This window comes from Pseudorasbora parva, chromosome 19 (assembly GCF_024679245.1).
Source record: "Pseudorasbora parva isolate DD20220531a chromosome 19, ASM2467924v1, whole genome shotgun sequence".
Lineage (NCBI taxonomy): Eukaryota > Metazoa > Chordata > Actinopteri > Cypriniformes > Gobionidae > Pseudorasbora > Pseudorasbora parva.
In genome coordinates, this window is record NC_090190.1 from 27,471,367 (window position 1) to 27,486,742 (window position 15,376).

At 45.3% G+C, this 15,376-nt stretch overlaps 1 long non-coding RNA gene across 1 annotated transcript; it reads left to right on the top strand.

Annotated features, from left to right (window-relative positions):
• Positions 1-3,246: 3,246 nt before the first annotated feature.
• LOC137048424 (uncharacterized) lies at positions 3,247-4,804 on the top strand. The gene is made up of 3 exons (XR_010899401.1): positions 3,247-3,756; positions 4,339-4,498; positions 4,668-4,804. It is a non-coding gene; the product is annotated as an uncharacterized lncRNA (long non-coding RNA).
• The last annotated feature ends 10,572 nt before the right edge of the window (positions 4,805-15,376 follow it).

The following is a 15,376-nucleotide window of genomic DNA, read 5'->3' on the forward strand; positions in this document are numbered from 1 at the left end:
AGTTTAATTTTTATTTAAGCTGAAGTCCAATTCATAGAATAAATTAAGTGATGAATGACTCTCATAATACCACTACTACTACTACTGCCATGATCCCAGCCTGTGTTGCATGTCTTGTGAGGACTTCTGTTATTTCCTGTCTTGTGCCATCTTTTGTAGTTATTTTTAGTTTTTCGTGAATGATTCGTTTCCCCCAGGTGTTGCCTATTAGCCACTCCCCCTCGATATATATTATTAACCATGTTTCCCTTTGTGTGTGTGTGTATATATATATATATATATATATATACACACCCCAGTGCTTTAGTTGTTGTTTGTTGGTCGTTACTCCTGCTGTTGCACTCCTGCCTGTTTTTAATACCTTTGTTCTTGGATTTATTGTATGCTGTTTGTTATTACTTCTTTCATGCTTCATTTGGAATTGCATCTCTCATCATCCCTGCTCACACGTGACAACAACTACTACTACTACAACTTCTACTACTACTACTACTAATAATAATAATAGACAAATTATTATTATTATTAACTAATTATTATTATTAATACTATTATTATTATTAATAACTAATTATTATTATTATTATTGTCATTATATTTCAATAGTGCTTTTCTGGATACTCTAAGCTCTTTACAAATGGAATATCTAATATGCATCTAACATGGTGCATACATATGCACATCTCCTCAACCACCATCATATTGGAACCACATTCCTGGAAGAAGCAAAAGAGATCATATTCCACCATAACGTCCACCACACATAATTTTATTGGCAGAGAGGAGACAGCATGATGAAACCAATCAGCATATGAAGATACGGGGCCATGATGGTGGAAAGAGGCCAATGGGCAAATTTGGCCAGGATGCCAGGGTAACACCACTATCTTTTTGAAGGACATCCTGGGATTTTTTTTATGGCCACAGAGAGTTAGAACCTAGTTTATAATGTCTAATTTGAAGGAGAGTGTTTTTTGAAAGTATAAAATAAAGTAAAAATGTAATTGTACATAGTGTAAAAAATATTTTCAAGGACACATGGTAATACAGATCTTGAATCTAGTGTCCTCATCATTACACTTGGGTGTTAGGACCCACACAGACCACAGAGTGAGCACCTCCTACTGGCCTCACTAACACTTCTTCCAGCAGCAACCTAGTTTTCCCAGGTCGTCATCCAGTCCTCTTACAGTCTATTTAAAATTCACCAAAAGTGTACAAAAATATGTACATCCATGTGAAGACAGGAAAACAGTGGAAAAACAAACAATATAGTACAATGGGGCAAAAAAGGTATTAAGTCAGCCACCAATTGTGCAAGTTCTCCTACTTAACAAGACAAGAGGCCTGTAATTTTCATCATAGTTACACTAAAAAATATACCCCCTTTCGAATGATAATTGCTTATCGTGGGGTCATAAGTGTGCCAAATTACCTAGTGTTTTTTGACAAACACCAAGGTTGTGTGGTAATTTTATTGCCGTCCAAATCCACATCTCTGTGTTTTCAAGAAAATATTGCTTCAAAATTAACTGTTTATATCCTTCTTGACCACAGTGGAGCACCTTATTGTTGCTTTTCCCTGTAATTTGGATGCATTAAAAAGATCTAGCATACACTTTTATTACTGAAATGCTGGAAAGTATTTATAAGAATAATTTTTCATCACTGCTCAAAAGAGAAAGATAAGAAAAACATATAAACATTTGAAATGAGCCGTTAGCAATTATTCATGTTTTAAAATTTGCAGCATTTGCAGCATTGTATTAACTTATTTTCACTCATTTCCACATTTTTAAAATAACATTCCTATTTTTAAACAGGAGATTTAAATAATTAAATAATTCATATTATTAAATTAAATAGGCCTATAATTTTATTGTTATTATTCCAAGCATGACATTTTTACAGCAAACAATCATTTGACTGACCATGTGAGCAGTGATCACAAAATTTGCTCCTCCACCAAGAATAAATCACCTTCTGAAGCACGTTTTATCACTGAGGTGGCATGCAAATTAATTTTTACAGATGTCTGCATGAGAAACAATTACCGTCTGAATATGAGAGACAGAATGAGAAAAAAAAATCCAGAAAATCCCATTGTCTGATTTTTAAAGAATTTATTTGCAAAGTGTGGTGGAAAATTAAGTAAATGGTCAATAATAAAATTTAATTTTAATAATTTGTTGTATACCATTTGTTGGCAATAACAGAGGACAAACATTTTCTGTAAGTTGCCACAAGGTTTTTACACACTGTTGCTGATAGTTTGGCCCATTCCTCCATGCAGATCTCCTCTAGAGCAGTGATGTTTTAGGGCTGTCGCTGGGCAACACAGATTTACAAGGAATTTTCTATGGGGTTGAGATCTGGAGACTGGCTAGGCCAATCCAAGGCCTTGAAATGCTTCTTACGAAGCCACTCCTTCATCTCCATTTGGTGTGTTGTGTGTATCATCATCAATTCCCGTGCTGATGGAAGGAAGTTTTTACTCAAAATTTCACGATAAAGGATTCATTCTTTCCTTTAAATGGATCCGTTGTCTTGGTCTCTTTGCAGATAAACAGCCCCAAAGCATGATGTTTCCACCCCCATGCTTCACAGTAGGCATGGTGAAACTACACTGTAAGCAATTGCTGTAAATTTACAGCCAATTTTCAACACTAAAATGCCGTTTTCTTGTTAAACAGTTTAATACTGTAGTTAGCAATGCATTGTGGGCTGCTTAATTTGGAGGAACAGGAAAGAGGCCCTAAACAGTATGCTAATGTTTTAAATTACAGTACACGACAGTATTTTTTGGAAACTGAGTGTTGACTGTGGAGTTTGGAGTACGTTCAGAAGTTTGATTCAACAAATCGAGGCTACTGCTTTTGGACAATTTTCTTTAATAAAACCTAGAAATAATTTGCCATTAACTCTTGGGGAGACTTCAGGAAACATTATTTGGATAGGACATTTTCCAGAAGAGGACACACAGTTTAGAGGACGTGCTGGATATCATCGAGTGTTCTTCATCAACCTCTATCGGGTCTTGCATCTACAAAATAAACGGTAATTGAAATTATTTTCATTTCGCAAATAATTTTTGATATCAAACTGATGCTCAGGAGCTTATCTTGCTTGGCATTTGAACATTTCATTTAACAGTGAGGCTCAGATTTGAATAGCCAAAACAATATTACTTTGGGGTGTTTTTTTGTTTAAATTTGGTAACATTTGCAGTAGAACTCCCTCAATACCTGTAAAAAATAAAATTGCTACCCATAATTTTTTGATTGCCAAATCTATTTAGCAGTTTGACTGTAGGTACTTAGCCTACCTCATTTGCCTGTAGGTTGCTCTCACCTAGTGTTTACTAATTATTGACCTTTTATAATTTTTCTTCTTAAAAATCTTACCATGGTAAGAATAATGTATTTGTTCCCTACAGGTGTCTGCTACTTCAGCTGACATTGAGACAATTTAGTCTTCCTGCAAGTCCTAGTCTGATACTGCCTAGTATATTTCATTTAGATTCATTGATAGACACATTGTATATCATTTACACAAGGTAATATGTATGCTTTGACTTGAAGTTTCAGGTGCAACTGGGCAAGTCCCAGTTAAAGGTTGGATAATCATCTCTGAGGACCGTGTAATCTCTTAGGGCATCACACCAACATTTGCAATGGGGCTTGCTGCTGTATTTGCAACTACATTCAACCTTCAGTTTCAAGATGAGGGACCCTGCACTCTGGAATTCATTTAGAGGTAAAAACTCTTCATTACTTGTCATCATTATATGGATATATACAATTAAATTAATTTGTTTGTATTTTTTTCCGCATAAAATGGTATTAGTACTGTACATTTCAAGCCAGACACATGGTATTTTGCTTGACTATACAGGCTTTATATACTAAATTGTAATAAAAAATATATGTATGTATATAATTTTTTTAACTAAATATCCAAATAAATGTAATTACTAAACTAAATTAACTATTATAAACTAAATTACTGATCTGCCCACATTGTCACTATATGATATTTGAAAAGAGCTGATGACATCACTTTTTTTCTCCAGAGTGGCTGTACAGCCGAATCAAATTCTGTTGCATTATTTTCATGTTTAACACTGTGTAACTGCTTTGAAATAATCTGCATTGTAAAAAGCGCTATAGAAATAAAGTTGACTTGACTTTAATATAATTTAATTTGATGTCACTTTTATATGTCATTCAAGTCCACTCTATTTGTGCAATGAAGAAAGACAAAAAACAAAACAATTCATTGCATTTAACTGAAAGCATGTTGTTGCAACACTCTGATCTTAGACTATTTTGATTTCAGGTGCTTTGTTGGTATAAATCCAGAGAAAGGGACAAAGACCAAAAGGGGCAAGGTTGTCTCCAAGAAGAACGGTATGATCGTCCAGAAGAAGTCTTTTGAGACACGTCGCCATGCTACTGAAGAATCTCCTTGACTTTCAATGGAACTTTGATATAAACCGGTGAGCTCTTTAATCTCGCTCTCTTTGTTTTGACAGTCTGGCATTACCACATTAAACCACAAGAGAACTGGTATTATTAACTTTTGTAAGCATTAGCTTGGAGTGTATACTGTACGTTCGTGATTTTACAGTTTATTTATTATTATGATTGTTTGTTGTTGTTTGACAGTGACAAAACTGGAATAATACTGCAGAGAGGAACAGCGGCTACCAAAGTGATGGACATCTCTCCTGGACCCATATAAACTAAGATGTAAATACACAAGCTACCTCAAATGACTTTTTTAAGCGGTAAAAATACAAGCCTACCTCACAGGACAATTTAAAGAGTAACCTGAAATGAAATAAACCCTAAAATGTTTTAATTGATGCATATTATTGATGCCTAATCTCAAAATGTTGTACTGTACTTTGAAGGTCTTCAAACGTATGTGTTAAATTAAACTAGGTTTTAGTTAACTAGGTTTTTCCCTTCATGTTTGGTAAGGGTTAGGGGCAGTCTCTGAGCAATTTAAGAATTTAAAGGGTTAGTTCACACAAAAATGAAAATGAGCCCATGATTTCCTACCCTCAAGTCATCCTATGTGTATATGACATTATTCTTTCAGACGAATACAGTCAGAGTTATATTAATAAATGTCCTGGCTCTTCCAAGCTTTATAACGGCAGTGATTGTTGTTCTGTTTCTTTAAGTCCATAAAAGTGCACATATACATCATATAACTGCTCCACACGGCTCCGGCGGATTAAAAAGGGCCTTCTGAAGGGAATTATTGCGTTTGTGTCAGAAAAATATCCATATTTAAAATTTTATAAAGTAAATTATCTAGCTTCAGGCTAATCACCGTTCTTATTCAGCTTATGAAAAAAGTGTAGCGCCTCTCGCAGTTCAAAACGCTTGCGCTACGTCTGACATTGCACACCAGTTACGCACGTCAGACGTAGTGTAAGCATTTTGAAATAAAAAGAAGAATCTAAAAGAAGAATGTCATATATACTGACTTGAAGGTTAGTAAATCATGGGCTGGGTAAACTAACTCTTCAAGTTTATTGCCATAGTCTAAAACAGATACTAGGCTCTTTTTGCTACTAGAAATCTCGTAGAAATGCCCAACAGGATTTTGTTTTATTTTATTTTTTTCTATTTTTTGTATTCATGCTAAAATTGACATTGCTCTTTGGAATAAAGGTATTTGATTTTGAAGTTATTGCTTATTTTCCATAATATTCACAATAATGCATATCTTAAGCAATTGCCTATAGCCCTGAGAATACTGAAGTTAATTGCAATTAATATTGATTGCAGTGAAGACTGATATTTTAGGAAACTGATAAATTTATTGTGTTTCTAATACAGTAAAAAATAAAAAACTTATTTACAAAATGCAACATATTTCTGTGATTATTTGAAAATTATAATATATATTTATATATTGAAAATATATTGTTTAGGTTGTTACTTTAATTCTCACAGTTTACTGTATTAGACTGTGAAATCATTTAACAGTGTGACTACAGACATATACAGCATTTCTGGTTTACAGACTACTACTATAAAGTCATTTTACATATGAATACCGTAAAAATAACGGTATACTGCTGGCGTCTCTGCTGCCAGCTCTTTACTGTAAATTATAAAAATACAGAAATATACAGTTTTTCTAGTTTACAGACTACTACCGTAAAATCATTTTACATATGAATACCGTAAAAATAACGGTATACTGCTGGCGTCTCTGCTGCCAGCTCTTTACTGTTATTTTACAGGGACATTTTTTACAGTGTAAGCATTCTTTCTCCTCCAAACATGACAAGGCAAGGCAGATTTATTTGTATAGCACATTTCATACACATTTAATTGGTAAATCGGTTAAATTTTCTACTTCTAAATAGCTTTCTGATGAAAATGGCAGATATTTCCCAGTCAGCAAATTTCCTTTGGCCCATATCTGGCCCAGATAAACAGCTTAGATGTAGCCCAGATTAGATTGTTTTTGCCGGCCCAGATCTGGCCCACTTCTTCTTTACCACAGCTCAGCGAAAGCAGTGCCATAACTCCACCAAACGTGAGCCAAACAATATGTGGCCCTTATGTGTTTTATGTGGCCCTTATGTGGGCCTTATATGGAATTTTAGTATGGCTGAGTTTTGTTCAAATCTAATGACCCTTATATGGCCCACATGCAACTTTGAGCATTATATAAAAGTCTTATTACCTCCATGGTAAATAAAACACTCAACAACAATTATGTATTCAATAATTTACTTTTGACAAATGTTAACAGTTACTCAGAAACCATTTATATTAATATAAATAACATTCAAAGAGTGTAGACTTAAATTTACACCAAATTTCAAGTGTGTATAATGCTAAACTAGCAATCAGAGTTAAAGTAGAAGGGAGGGGGATCACAGTAACTTGCTAAAGATAACAAACAACAACTTCACAAGAGAAATAAAGTCTCTAATTGTAAAGAACCGCTCTGAGACAGAAGGTAGACGATCCAAATGCAGTATTTATTAAGAGGGTAATCCACAATCGTAGTCAAAAGCAGTCAAAAGGTCATACACAAGCAAACAGTCCAAAAAGGCAAACAAGACAGGTGAGACATGTCAGTAGATGTTACGTCAGTTGTGATGTTAAATAAAGCGAGCACTGTGTCAGCGGGAGATTAACGGCTCATATGATCCCTTATGCAGTTATGCAGCGCTTTGACTAAACCTCTTCTACTTCTACTGCATGAGAAAAGAGAACACCTCTTAACAAATTTTCTGGGTCTTAAACGATTCTGCGTTTGTGATATAAGTCCTTATTTCATGCAAAACGCTAGCTCGCTCTGTCTGGATGCTTTTAAATCTGCTCTAAATTTGCGTTTTTGTTACCTATCACACATGTGCACTTCAATAAGCCGACAGAAAGCAGGTTAATGCAGCGCAAATTTGAGGTAAGAGGCAAAAAACTACCTGTTTCGACCGGTTTATTCTTACGCCGTTTATGACATTACTCCAATAAAAGAAAACGGGTTACCGCGTTAACATGACCATGTTCATGATTGCTCCTGACTGATTGATTGTTCCTGATCGATTGCTCCTGTCTGTCTGCCTGCTGCTGCCTGCCTCAGTGTTTGTAGCTCTGTATAGCTGTGTTTGAATCTCTATTTGATATATTTTCTTTGTTATTTACACTGCTAAATATAACTTACTCATCACCATTTAGTGTTTAATATAGCCTATCAATTTAAATTTGACATTAATCTCTTTTAATCTAAATCACTACCACACGTTAGCTTTTTGCTTGCCTGGTAGCTTTCCATCCCGGCATCCGGGTCTCCTGTTTTCTGAGTTCCCTTTCGTTCAGTCACTCCGACGTAACGTCAGTGACTGACGAATGGGGGGTTTCGCCTACAAGCCAATCATCTTCGAGATCTTAGAAAGCGCCCAATGGCAGTGCCAATGCCATGGGCATGCGAATTTGCATGCGTAACTCCGCCTACCCACCTGGGTATATAAGGAAGTAGCTGGCATGAATCGCATTATGTTTCTGCTTCGGAGCCAAGAGCATCTCTTCACTCCGGCAAGCCTGAATTCTGAAGTCCTCTCTTCAGTCTTCGAGACGAGCGGTTCTCCAGGGTGTTGGTGTAACGGCGCGTTCCAGCGATCTCACATTGCCTGCCTGCTGATCTGTGCAGTGATCTGCAACAGCTGTGTGTGTTTTCCCTGGGCGCTTCGGCACTCTGCAGAGCTTCCTCTCACAAAAAGAGCTTGCGTGTGGCACGTCTTTTTCAAGACGGGTTGCCCGCGCACTTCCGGGTGCGGTCGATATCTGTTGCTGTCTTTGGGACGCATTCACTGCTCGACGTGTTTGGGCCCAGCACGTTCGGACAGTGTTTGTGGATGTGCTGTGTTCCCTCTCTGGGAACATGACCATCGCGATGTTGTGGTCGAGACTCAATGATCTCTGTAAAGAGAGAGAGTCCCCTCTGCCACACCCCGATCTACCATCTCCGAGAGAGGTGGTACTTTGGCTGGTGGCCAGGGTGACCTGAGGGCGGTGCTGTGGTATTAAGAACCCCGACGATCATTCCTCGGGCCACTCCCGCCCTCTTGCACATCGCTTCCAGTGAGTGTTGGACTGAAGCAGCGGGACCGTCTGCTGACGCCCCGTTCGTTTCGTTCATACTCCAGATAGCGGCGAGAGGTCGATTGCCGCATCTCAAGGTGGGCTAGAGTCCTTTGGGGATGACGATTCGGCTATGCTCCGCCTCCGGGTGTGGTAGCACTGTAGAATCTGACCTAGAGTTGACAGCCATGTTATCTCGGGCAGCCGCGAGCCTCGGGCTGGTGTGAATCTCCACCCTGTCACGAGTGCTCGCGGTTGGGCGATTGGTTTTTGGGGGTGGCACCCGACAGCTGCGGGCCCCGCCCCCAATGCCATTTCGCTCCCGAGATGCATGAGGAGTGCACGCGGTCCGGGAGATCTCCGGGTCTTCCCGCGACCGTTTGGTGGCCTCCTCCGCCTTCTCTGCCCTCGAGGGGTCGCGGCCTAAGGGTACACTGGGGTCCCTCCCCCTCAGTCAGGTGCTCTGTTGCGCACTACGGTGTCCACTGAGTGCTTTGACTTGAAGCGGTGAGGCTATCCTAAGCGCCCTCCCAAGCCCGCTGGCTCGTCTACTTCGGTGGCGTAGTCCAGCAGTGCTATGGGGTAAGCTGCCGCCCCGATGCGTATGCACGAGGACAGAGCTGATCCAGGGCTTACGAGCCCCCTCGCAGAGCAGACCCCAGTGAAACGCGAGTCCTTCCCTGGTCTCCTCTGTCAGGGCGCAGTCGTTACCAGTGCCTCGACACCGGGCCGCTATGCCACCCGAGTCCGGGCCGGTAACACTGCCTCGAGGGAGGCGTGCCGCCACCGATCCCGCCCAGCGCGGCATGGGTGACCACACGCCCCCTGGGTCAGAAGAGGTCCACATCTGTGGTCCGGGAAAGACAACTGGCCTTACTTGGTCGATGTGGGACGGCTGAGTGAGCCCGCCTCCTCAGCTCGCCCATATCCCAGGCCGGCCTTATCGGCGGCACGGTCAGGGACTGCGCCCAACAGTTCTTGGCTGTCCTCAGAGGCAGACTGAGGCCATCTGCCCCGGCGGCCCGCTGCTGCACCTAAGCGCCGCCGGCACAGTTGCCTCAGCCTCCTCGCCGCCAGGGCGACTTCCTGCGACCCCCTCCCGCGTGGCCACAGCAGCAGCCTTCACCCTGGCCACGCCACAGGGCGCGCTGCAGGAAGCCGTCCCAGTCCGCGCCAGCCCCGCAGCCTGCTGAAAATAAGGCCAGCGGCGCTCCGGACGCGGACAGCTCTGGGATGGGCAGTTCTTTCATGGGACGGTGGCAGGTCCGCCCCTTCCCCCAGTGGAGGGCCGGGGGAGAATCCTTTGTCCAGCTGCTGGCCCACGGGTCAGCAGCAACCTTTGCAAGAAAGAACTGATTAACCCATCCCTGAGCACCCAGAGACCGGTGACGGCAGTGTGCGCCGCCCCCGGGCCACGCCGCTCTCGTCCCTCTCTGTCGCCAGCCCCCTCTCAGAGCAGACCCCAGTGGAACGCGAGTCCTTCCCTGGTCTCCTCTGTCAGGGCGCAGCTGTTACCGCCGCCCCGACACCGGGCCGCTACGCCACCCGAGTCCGGGCCGGTAACGCTGCCTCGCTGCCCCACCGAGGGTACGCCAATGCTCCGCATGACCCCGTTGGTACACTCCCTGGGAGCGTGGAAAATACAGCTGCCGGGACTGTCCCGCTGGGTCGCACGGACCATCTGGCTCGGCTACGCGATTCAGTTCGCGCGAGCTCCTCCCCGCTTCCGGGGTGTCCGGTTCACCGTGGTGGGGTCCATTGCCCCAGTCATGCGTGCGGAGATCGCGACCCTATTGGCGAAGGGCGCAGTCGAGCTCGTCCCTCCAGCCGAGATGAAGTCCGGCTTTTACAGCCCTTACTTCATTGTACCGAAGAATCCGGTGGGTTACGACCGATCCTGGACCTTCGCGTCCTGAACCGATCCCTGTCAGGCTTCCGTTCAGGATGTTGACTGCGAAACGCCTTTTCGAATGCGTTCGTCCATGCGATTGGTTTGCAGCGATCGACCTGAAGGACGCGTACTTCCATGTGTCCATCCTTCCGCGACGCAGACCGTTCCTACGGTTTGTGTTCGAAGGGCGGGCATATCAGTATGCCTTACTACCATTCGGGCTAGCTCTGTCCCCTCGCGTCTTCACGAAGATTGTCGAGGCAGCCCTTGCGCCACTCAGGCAACAAGGGGTTCGCATCCTGTACTATCTCGACGACTGGCTCATACTGGGCCACTCTCGGGACCGGGTGTGCGAACACAGAGATCTGGTTCTCCACCACGTAGCTCGTTTGTGCCTTCGGGTCAACTGGGAGAAGAGCAAACTCTGCCCAGTGCAGAGGATCTCCTTTCTCGGTATGGAGATTGACTCGGTCGCCATGTGTGCGCAGCTTACCGGCGTGCGTGCAGAGTCACTGCTGACTTGCCTCCCTCAGATAGAGAGCAAGAGTGCGGTTCCACTGAAACTGTTTCAGAGGCTCCTGGGGCATATGGCATCTGCAGCCGCGGTGACGCCGCTCGGATTGCTTCATATGAGACCGCTTCAGCACTGGCTTCGCGATCGAGTCCCGAGATGGGCATGGCAGTCCGGCACGCTCCGGGTCCCAGTGACTCGGGCCTGCAGACAGACTCTCACCAAGTGGTCGAACCTCAGCTTCTACAGGCAGGTGTGCCCTTAGAACGAGTTTCCCGGCATGTTGTTGTGTCAACAGATGCGTCCACCACGGGTTGGGATGCCATGTGCAATAGACATGTAGCCGCCGGCTCTTGGTCAGAGAGCCAGTTCCGCCTGCATATCAATTGCCTCGAGTTGCTGGCAGTACGGTTCGCCCTGCACCGCTTTCGAGCGTTGCTGAAGGGTCAACACATACTAGTCAGATCGGACAACACGGCCGTAGTAGCGTACATCAACCGCCAGGGCGGTCTACACTCCCGCCGCATGTCTCAACTCGCCCGCCATCTCGTTTTATGGAGTCAGAAGCGCCTGAGGTCCTTCGTGCTGTCCATATCCCGGGGATCCTGAACCGTGCAGCCGACGAGCTCTCACGGGTTCAGCCAATCCCTGGGGAGTGGAGACTCCATCCCCAGTCGGTCCAGCTGATTTGGGATCAGTTCGGGGACGCACAGGTAGATCTGTTGCCTCCCACGACTCGTCCCACTGCAGCCTGTACTATTCCCTGTCCGAGGGCACACTCGGCACGGATGCACTGGCACACAGCTGGCCGCAGGGCCTACGCAAGTATGCGTTTCCCCCAGTGAGCCTTCTTGCACGTGTTCTGTGCAAGGTCAGGGAGGACAAGGAGCAGGTCATCTTGGTCACCCCGTACTGGTACGGCCGGACCTGGTTCCCAGAACTAGTTCTCCTTGCGACAGCCCCTCCCTGGCCGATTCCTCTGAGCCTACTCTCTCAGAGACGGGGCACCCTGTGGCACCCGCGTCCCGATCTTGGAGCCTCCACGTGTGGCTCCTGGACGGGACGCGGCAGGTTGTGTACCCTACCACCTACGGTGGTGGCTACCATCACTTCCGCTCGGGCCGAGTCCACGAGACAGGCCTATGCGTTGAAGTGGAACCTCTTCGTCAATTGGTGCTCTTCTTGCCAAGAAGACCCCTGGAAATGCCCGATCGGGTCTGTGCTCTCTTCCTCCAGGAAGGGTTGGATCGAAGGCTGTCTCCATCCACCCTGAAGGTTTATGTGGCCGCTATCGCTGCCTACCATGACCTCTTGGACGGGAAAACGGTAAGTAAGCACGACCTGGTCATCAGGTTCCTGAGGGGTGCGAGGAGACTACATCCTCCTCGTGCTCCTCTCATACCCTCTTGGGACCTCTCAGTAGTTCTAAGTGCTCTGCAGAGGGCCCCATTTGAGCCTTTGCGGTCAGTAGATGTTAAGTTCTTGTCTATGAAGACAGCACTCCTGACCGCATTGGCCTCCATCAAGAGGGTAGGGGACCTGCAGGCATTTTCGGTTGACGAAACGTGCCTGGAATTCGGGCCGGCTGACTCTCACGTGATCCTGAGACCCCGGCCTGGATATGTGCCCAAGGTTCCCACCACTCCGTTCAGAGACCAGGTGGTGATCCTGCAAGCGCTGCCTTTGGAGGAGGCAGACCCAGCCTTGGCATTGCTCTGTCCAGTACGCGCCCTTCGCGCTTACGTAGACAGGACGCAGTGTTTCAGGACCTCAGACCAGCTCTTTGTCTGTTATGGTGGGAAGCTGAAGGGAAGGCTCTCTCAAAGCAAAGGCTGTCTTACTGGATAGTGGACACCATTGTTTTGGCTTACCAGCAGCAGGGACGCCCATGTCCCCTTGGGGTCAGGGCCCATTCCACCCGGAGTGTGGCCTCCTCTTGGGCTTTAGCACATGGCGCTCCGCTGACAGACATCTGCAGAGCTGCAGGCTGGGCGACACCAAACACATTCGCCAGGTTTTATAACCTCCGAGTGGAGCCTGTATCCGACTATGTACTCGCCTCTACAAGTGGCCGGTAATGGATTGGCTCAGGTGTCTTCGCTTGCTCGCCATTCCACTCCACGGACTGGATACGGGCGATATTCTTCTCAGGTGAGTTCCCCGAGAGCCCTGAGCTCCTCCAGCACTGACGACGCCGACATCAGTAGTCTGCCCTTAGCCCAGACACTCGTGTCCGGCCAGGTGCCCCATGTGCATGGTTCCCCTCCGGCGACCCCCACATGTGTATTTCCACCGTAAGCCTCCCTGAGCGGGTGTATTCCCTTGGCAACCTTGCCACCTCCTGGGGTTAAAAATCCACCTTCGGCTGGTACCCCAGTGATCTTCCGTATGCAGCCCCCCGGGGTCATACGTGTATCCCTAAGTCCTCCCTACGGGTAGGCATCTTGGCGCATATCTCCTCCTGGAATATGCCTCCCAGTGTACCTTGGTATTCCTGCGTTAAGTAGAGACCTTTGACCGTTCTAACTTGCATCAGGGTTCTCACGCTTGCGCAGGGCACTGGAAGACAGCCGAGTGGCGTTATTGTATTGGGACCCCCATTCGTCAGTCACTGACGTTACGTCGGAGTGACTGAACGAAAGGGAATCTTCTCGGTTACGTATGTAACCCTCGTTCCCTGAGGAGGGAACGGAGACGTGACGTCCCGTTGCCACATCCGCTGTACCGCTGGAACGGAGTTCAGTCTTGGCTCCTCAGCAGGTAACATAATGCGATTCATGCCAGCTACTTCCTTATATACCCAGGTGGGTAGGCGGAGTTACGCATGCAAATTCGCATGCCCATGGCATTGGCACTGCCATTGGGCGCTTTCTAAGATCTCGAAGATGATTGGCTTCTAGGCGAAACCCACCATTCGTCAGTCACTGACGTTACGTCTCCGTTCCCTCCTCAGGGAACGAGGGTTACATACGTAACCGAGACGTTCTTTAGACAACTGTGGTGAGTTGGATTATTAAAAAGACTCCATCAGACAACTGTGGTAAATTTTGGATTCATCAACAAATACGGTAAGCCATGTCTTCTTCTCCTGTCATTGTCACTTGCACTGCATGCTACATGTTTAGCATATCAATGTCCGTTGGCGAACAGGGCTTCACATGTGATAAATGTAAGGAATTAATCAGGCTGACGGAGAAGATTTCAGATTTAGAGACACGCATCCAAGCTTTATGTGAGAGTAGTGAGAAGGTAACAGCTTTAGATACTGCTTTGGATGCGACTAGCTTAGTGAACACTCATTGTTTGGTTCCGGCTGAGCCCGCGCAGCAGGGCTGGGTGATGATGAGAAAGCATAGTCGCGGATCAATAAACCACTCTTCCGTTCCGATTAGAACATCAAACAGGTTCTCCCCACTCAGTGACACACCCACTGAGGATCCTGTTGAAAGTCCCCTTGTTATTGGCGATTCTATTACACGGAACGTGAAAATAGAGACACCAGCCACCATAGTCACATGTTTTTTCCGGGAGCCAGAGCGCCTGACATCAAAGCAAATTTAAAAATGCTGGCTAAAGCTAATCGTAAATTCTCTAAGATTATTATTCACGTTGGCACTAATGATGTTCGACTTTACCAGTCGGAGATCACCAAAATTAACATTAAAGAGGTGTGTAAACTCTCAAGTATGATCAAAGGCTGTATTTTTCTCTGGTCCCCTCCCTGCTAAAAGGAGTGATGAAATAGTTAGCAGATTATCATCACTCAATGGCTGGTTGTCTAAGTGGTTTCTGCAAAATAACATAGGGTTCATAGACAATTGGAAAAGTTTTTGGGGCAGACCTGACCTGTTGAAGATAGACGGCATTCATCCCTCCTGGGCTGGTGCTGCTCTTCTCTCTAGTAATTTGGCACATAGTCTTAGAGATAAACCTTGACTCACTGGGGCCCAGGTCAGGAAGCAGACAAACTGGCTAAATCAACCGTCTGCTAGCTGTTTCACGTCACCAAAGTCAGCTAAATCCCAGCACATAGAGACTCTTTCACCTTGATATTATCACATAGAGACTGTGTCTGTTCCCCGAATTAGTAAATACAAAAAAACATCAAAACCATTCAACAGTAAAAATTTAATTGATGTCCAACAAATAAACAACGGATATAATACGGATGAACAATTAATAAAGCTTGGGTTGCTGAATATTCGATCCCTTTCTCCAAAAACGCTTATTGTCAGGCCATCCTAAAAAATATTCTTGTTTGCCGTAACCCGACCGACCCTGTCAATTTAGGGCCGACTCAAATTTTTTTTTTTTTTCCTTTTAGTCCGACCGACTTGCCGGTTGTAAATTTGCATT